The sequence below is a fragment of the Ovis aries genome, chromosome 12, assembly GCF_016772045.2.
Source record: "Ovis aries strain OAR_USU_Benz2616 breed Rambouillet chromosome 12, ARS-UI_Ramb_v3.0, whole genome shotgun sequence".
NCBI lineage: Eukaryota > Metazoa > Chordata > Mammalia > Artiodactyla > Bovidae > Ovis > Ovis aries.
In genome coordinates this window covers 27468407-27476370 of record NC_056065.1, presented here as the reverse complement: position 1 = coordinate 27476370, position 7964 = coordinate 27468407, and positions in this window count along the sequence as shown.

Genomic DNA, 7964 nt, shown 5'->3' with positions numbered 1-7964 from the left:
TTAAATCTTTTAAAAAAGGAAGATGGTTACATAATAATGATTTGGCAGATTATATTTCTATACCTATAGGTAGAATAGTTTTAGACTGTTCACTGAGGAAATTATTTTTCAAAAATTAAAGGAAATAAATCACTACTATACATTTTTTTACCTGTACATGATATAGTTTAAGTTTTTTACCTTTGTATTTCTGTAGAAAGAAAGATTGGTTCAAGATAAAGCCAATTTCTTTGGCAACTCATCCATTCCTCAAGAGTGTATGAGAAGAGAGCCAAGTTTTGATCCCATTCATCTACAAGATCCTACAATAATAAAAATGCACATACATACAAATCTAAATACATAAAATTACTTTATGAGTAATGTGATAGAAACAAATCAAAGGTGACCATGAGTCACTGACATAAAAAAAGTAATTATAATAGAGGGTCACATTCAGTCTAGTTTAGTTCAGTCGCTCAGTCATGTCTGACTCTGCGACCCCATGGACTGCAGAATGCCAGGCCTCCCTGTCTATCACCAACTCCTAGAGTTTACTCAAACTCATGTCCATTGAGTCAGTGATGCCATCCAACCATCTTATCCTCTGTCATCCCCTTCTCCTCCCACCTTCAATCTTTCCCAGCATCAGGGTCTTTTCAAATGAGTCAGTTCTTTGCATCAGGTGGCTAGAGGGTCACATACATTAATGTAGACTGAATTATATTTAGTTTGGGGAGAGGTTAAAATGTCCTATTCATCCAGTTGTCTTATTGTACAATATTCAGATATTTTTGGTAGGCATAGTCTTTCATTCCTTTCTTTAAACATTTTGTACAAATGTGTATGTACATATAATATCTCTAACAGTTTACATAAATCTAACCATATTATGCATATTGTTTTGTAAATTGCTTTGTTTTAACCTAATGGTGTCTTTTAGAGAGGTTTTATGCCAATACTGTTTTTCCCATTTTTTATTTAATTAATTAATTAATTTATTTATTTTGAATCCCCCTCCACCTCCCTCCCCATAACATCTCTCTGGGTCATCCCTGTGCACCAGCCCCAAGCATGCTGTATCCTGCATTGGACATAGACTGGTGATTCGATTCTTACATGATAGTATACATGTTTCAATGCCATTCTCCCAAATCATCCCACCCTCTCCCTCTCCCTCTGAGTCCAAAAGTCTGTTATACACATCTGTGTCTTTTGTGCTGTCTTGCTTACAGGGTCATCATTGCTATCTTTCTAAATTCCATATATATGTATTAGTATACTGTATTGATGTTTTTCTTTCTGGCTTACTTCACTCTGTATAATCGGCTCCAGTTTCATCCATCTCATCAGAACTGATTCAAATGTATTCTTTTTAACGGCTGAGTAATACTCCATTGTGTATATGTACCACAGCTTTCTTATCCATTCATCTGCTGATGGACATCTAGGTTGTTTCCATGTCCTGGCTATTATAAACAGTGCTGCGATGAACATTGGGATACATGTGTCTCTTTCCATTCTGGTTTCTTCGGTGTGTATGACCAGCAGTGGGATTGCTGGGTCATAAGGCATTTCTATTTGCAATTTTTAAGGAATCTCCACACTGTTCTCCAAAGTGGCTGCACTAGTTTGCATTCCCACCAACAGTGTAGGAGGGTTCCCTTTCTCCACACCCTCGCCAGCATTTATTGCTTGCAGATTTTTGGATCGCAGCCATTCTGACTGGTGTGAAGTGGTACCTCATTGTGGTTTTGATTTGCATTTCTCTAATAATGAGTGATGTTGAGCATCTTTTCATGTGTTTGTTAGCCATCCGTATGACTTCTTTGGAGAAATGTCTATTTAGTTCTTTGGCCCATTTTTTGATTGGGTCGTTTATTTTTCTGGAATTGAGCTGCATAAGTTGCTTGTATATTTTTGAGATTAGTTGTTTGTCAGTTGCTTCATTTGCTATTATTTTCTCCCATTCTGAAGGCTGTCTTTTCACCTTGCTTATATTTTCCTTTGTTGTGCAGAAGCTTTTAATTTTAATTAGATCCCATTTGTTTATTTTTGCTTTTATTTCCAGAATTCTGGGAGGTGGATCATAGAGGATCCTGCTGTGATTTATGTCTGAGAGTGTTTTGCCTATGTTCTCCTCTAGGAGTTTTATAGTTTCTGGTCTTAGGTTTAGATCTTTAATCCATTTTGAGTTTATTTTTGTGTGCGGTGTTAGAAAGTGATCTAGTTTCATTCTTTTACAAGTGATTGACCAGTTTTCCCAGCACCACTTGTTAAAGAGATTGTCTTTACTCCATTGTATATTCTTGCCTCCTCTGTCAAAGATAAGGTGTCCATATGTGTGTGGATTTATCTCTGGGCTTTCTATTTTGTTCCATTGATCTATATGTCTGTCTTTGTGCCAGTACCATACTGTCTTGATGACTGTGTATGCCAATACTTTTAAGTTTTCTTTATTATTTTAACTTCAGGAAATTCTACTGTGTGAATAAGACATCCTTTTCCAGCTAGTATAGTATTAAATAATAGAAAAATGGTTAAAAATCAATTAATAACACAATATTGAAAAATCAGTAGACTGGTCTATCCCCTAACTGTGGCTTCTCAGAAGGAACCACTTGTAACTAATTTATGTTTCTCTTCTGAGATTAACCTCTGTATTTCTTTCTTTTAAAATGGACCTATATTTCAACAGCTTTATTAAGGTATAATGGAATACAATAAACCACGCATATTTAAAGTGTACAACTTGATGTTCTCAGATATGCTTATACCTGTGAAACAATCACCAAAATCAAGATAATAAACATATTGATTACCCTGAAAGGGTTTCTTAAACCCTGTTGGAATACCTCCCTCCCAACTGACTTAATCCTATTCCTATGGAAACCAGTGATTTCCTCTGGAAACCACTTTCTGAAACTACAGACTAGCTGGCATTTTCTAGATTATATAAATGGAATCATACAGTATCTATTGTTTTTTTGTCTGACTTCTTTCACTCAGCATAATTATTTTAGGATTCCTTCATGTTGTTGTATATACCAAAAGTTCATTTCTTTTTATTGTGGAGTAGTAATTCCACTTCATAGATACATTGATACTATACATTTATTATTCATCAGGTTATTTCTAGTTTTTCATTGTTATAACTAAAGCTGCCAGTCTTTGTATGGAGTAAGTTTTCCTTTCTCTTGAATATATACCTAGAGGTGGAATGTCTGGCATGTGGTACATATACTTTTAACTTTTGAAAAATTTTAAATCTATTATAATATTTTACATCACACCAGTAATGTATGAGAGTTCCAGTTCTTTCATATCCTCATCACCACTTGGGATGATCAGCCTTTTTAATTTTAGTCATTCTACGAGGTTTATAGTGGTGTTTCATTGGGATTTTAGCATTTGATGAAAAATAAAGTTAAGCATCTTTTTATGTGTTCATTTTCTATCCATATATCTTATTTAGTGAAGTGTCCATTTAAATATTTTTCTCATTTCTTGTTTTTATTTTGAAAGTCCTTTATATTAAACATATGCTTTGCAGATATTATCCCAGCCTGTAGCTTATATATTTTTTTCTTTAATGGTGACTTTTGAAGAGAACAAATTTTAAGTTTCGATGCAATTCAACTGATAGTTTTTCCTCCTACTGATCATTCTTTTAGTGGCATATTGAAGAAAACTTTCTAGCTTAAGGTCACAAAATATTTCTCTGATGTTGTGTTCTCAAAATCTCACACCTGTAAATTCTGCCTTTAGACCTATGATCCATTTTTGAGTTAAATCTTGTATATCCTCAAGATATGGCTTAAAGCATTTCTTTGTTTTGCATGTAACTGTCCAATGTGCCAGTACCATTTCTGAAAAGATTATTGTTTCTCCTCAGAACTATCTTTACTCCCTTACTGAAAACTCATATATATGTGAACTTATTTCTGTACTCTATTCTGTTCCATTTATCTGTCTACCCTTTAGCCAAGATAAAACTCTTGATTACTATAGCATTATAATGTCTTGAAATCAGGAAGTGTTACTCTTCCAACTTTGTTGGGAAAGAAGATTTTTCAAGATTGTTGAAGCTCTTCTAGTTCCTGTACATTTCCATAAGAACTTTAGAACCAGCTTGTTAATTTCTACCAGTAGTTGGATAACATGTTGATTTTTATTGTACTCTATTTAGATCTTTTGGGAATATTGACATTTGACTCTTTGTATGCATGAGCATAGTATATCTTCTGTTTACTCAGGTCTTTATTTTCTTTCTACTGGGTTTTGTAGTTCTCACTGGATAGGTCTTACACATATATCTTCATACTTATTGCTAAGTATCTCATATTTTTTATTGATATTTTAAAAATGTCAAACTCCAATTGTTCCTTGCTAGTCTACAGAATGCAATCAATTGTGTGCACTAATCGTGTATTCTGAAAATTTACTAAAATGAGCTTTATTTACTTTTTTAGTAATTTCATTGAATTTTTTACATAGGGAATTATGTCATATGAATATAAAGAATGTTTTACTTATTTTCTGGTATGGTTGTTTTTATTTCTTTATTTCTTTTCCATGCCTTATGCACTGGCTAGAACCTCCATATGATGAAGAATAGAAGCGAAGATAGACAACACCCTTCCTGATCTTAGGGGAAAAGTGTTCATTCTGTCATCACTAATACGTTGCTAGACATAGTAAAGGACATCTATGTCCTTTATTTATTTAATTGGAGGCTAATTACTTTACAATATTGTAGTGGTTTTTGCCATACATCAACATGAATCAGCCATGGGTGTATATGTGTTCCCCATCCTGAACCCCCCTTCCACCTCCCTCCCCATCCTATCCCTCAGGGTCATCCCAATACACCAGCCCTGAGCACCCTGTATCATGCATTGAACCTGGACTGGCGATTCATTTCACATATGATAATGCCGTATGTGAAATGCCTTTTACAAGTTTCAATGCCATTCTCCCAAACCATCCCACCCCTGCCCTCTCCCCCAGAGTCCAAAAGACTGTTCTATACATCTGTCTCTTTTGCTGTCTCGCATACAGGGTTATCGTTACTATCTTTCTAAATTCCATATATATGTGTTAGTATACTGTATTGGTGTTTTTCTTTCTGGTTTACTTCACTCTGTATAACAGGATCCAGTTTCATCCACTTCATTAGAACTGATTCAAATGTATTCATTTTAATGGCTGAGTGTATATGCATATGTATGTGTATATGTACCACAGCTTTCTTATCCATTCGTCTGCTGATGGACATCTAGGTTGCTTCCATGTCCTGGCTATTATAAACAGTGCTGCGATGAACACTGGGGTACACGTATCACTTTCAATTCTGGTTTCCTCAGTGTGTATGACCAGCAGTAGGATTGCTGGGTCATATGGCAGTTCTATTTCCAGTTTTTTAAGGAATCTCCACACTGTTCTCCATAGTGGCTGCACTAGTTTGCATTCCCACCAACAGTGTAAGAGGGTTCCCTTTTCTCCACACCCTCTCCAGCATTTATTGTTTGTAGACTTTTGGATTTCAGCCATTCTGACTGATGTGAAATGATACCTCATTGTGGTTTTGATTTGTATTTCTCTGATAATGAGTGATGTTGAACATCTTTTCATGTTTTTGTTAGCCATCTGTATGTCTTCTTTGGAGAAATGTCTATTTAGTTCTTTGGTCCACTTTTTGATTGGGTCATTTATTTTTCTGGAATTGAGCTGCAGGAGTTGCTTGTATATTTTTGAGATTAATTCTTTGTCAGTTGCTTCGTTTGCTATTATTTTCTCCCATTCTGAAGGCTGTCTTTTCACCTTGCTTATAGTTTCCTTGGTTGTGCAAAAGCTTTTAGTTTTAATTAGGTCCCATTTGCTTATTTTTGCTTTTATTTCCAATATTCTGGGGGGAAGTGGAATGACTTTTTGGATCTGTGACTTTATTGTCTTAAATACATTTAGAACAATTCTGTCCATTAATTCTTCCATTTTTTTTTTCTGCTTTCTTCTCTCACTCTTCTTGGAGGACTCCAATTACATGTCTATTATTTTATTTTCTCGCAGGCCACTGATGCTCTTTTTAGTTTTAAAAATTCTCCTCTTTTTTTTCACTTTGTATAGTTTCTGTCATATTTTAAAATTCACTAAACTTTTCTCCTTCTATGTCTAAGCTGCTGTTAATCTTCAGTTCAGTTCAGTTGCTCAGTCGTGTCTGACTCTTTGCGACTCCATGGACTGCAGTACCCCAGGCCTTTCCCTGTCTATCACCAACTCCCAGAGTTTACTCAAACTCACGTCCATTGAGTCGGTGATGCCATCCAACCATCTCATCCTCTGTTGTCTCCTTCTCCTCCTGCTGTTAATCTTATCCAGTGTCTATTTCACTTTGGACATTACATATTTTATCTCTAGAAGTTTGATTTTTGTCTTTTAAAAAATATCATCCATTATTTCCTTAACTTTTTAATATGTGGAATATAGTTATAATTCTTTCAATGTCATCGTCTCTAATTCTAATTAATAACTATGTCAGTTCTGGATCAGTTTCCACTGGTTGATTTTCCTTTTCATTGTGATTTTTCCTTTCTTATTTCTTTAGATGTCCGACAGTCTTTGATTGGATTCCAGACATTATGAATTTTACTATATTGGGTACTAAATATTTTTATGTTCCTATTTTTGAGCTTTATTCTGGATGGAGTTAAGCTACTTAGAAGCAATTTTATCACTTGTAGTGTTGTTTTTAGATTTGTTGAGGAGGACTGCATTTAATCTAGGACTAATTATTACACATTATTGTGCATTATCCTTTTAAGCGCTCTAATGCTTGTGAGTTATAAAGGTTTTTGTTGTTGTTGTCATTGTAGCTGGTGGATATGGGTATTGTTCCCAGCTCTGTGTGAAAGGTTCCTTCTAAGTCTCTCAAGTGACCACCGTCCTGGTCTCCACTAGTTTCTTTACATTCATACGATTAGGTATGCTGCAAACCTGACTAGGGATCTTCCACAGATCTCTGAAGTTCTCTTTCAGTGCAGCTCTGTCCTCCCTGATACTGTATTCTGCAAACTCTATCTTCCTTTTGCTTCTTAGTCTTTCAACAGCATCTCCTAGTACCAGGGAGTCTACCACCCTCTGGACGGATTCCTCCTCTCTCTCTCAATCCAGGTGTGGAAACTAATGACAGAATGATGGGGCAATAATAGGGCTCAACTTGCTTGTTTGCCAACTCTCAGGGATCCTTGTCCTTCAGTGCTTGATGTCCATTTTCCTAAAACCATTTTTTGATGTATTTTTTTTCTGTTATGATTTGAGTATTTCAGGCAAAATGGTGTGCCTGGTCCCCATACTCCTTCTTGCTTGGAAGTGGAAGTGGTGTATGTGGATGTGTGTGTCTGTTCTTTTCAACTTCTTGACTAGGACTAATTTATCATTTATTAAACTCATTTTTACCTTTAAATATTGACATTTAGTGCTCTGAACATTCCTTTTCATTGAACTCTAGCCAATTGTGACAAGGTTTGACTTGTAATTCTCTTCTTTTTGCTTATTTCTAATTTAAAAAATTTGATTAACATTTCCTGTACATTCTCATAGCTGTTTTTTAATTTCCATTTTTTTCTGGGTGATTTTGTTGTTGCTGGTTTTGGTCTATTTTTTGCTGCTTTTTCTGTTCATTTTTAAATTTTACTGAATATGGTTAGAGAACAGTCTATTTGGTTTACCTCTTTTTTGTAATTTACTGAGTTTTTGTTCTCTAAGGTCCAAATAAGTGACACTTTCCCTAACTGTCTATTTGTTTGTTTGCCAATAATGTGAAGTCTATTTGTTGAGTACCTAGTTCTCTCTCTTGTTTTTTATCCATCTATAATCAATCATGTTAATTTCACTTTTAGATATCTCTATATTATTATATCTTATTATGATTCCTAAAGTTTTAAAATGACTCTTAGCTATGTTATGGGATGTGGGGCTGCTCAGAG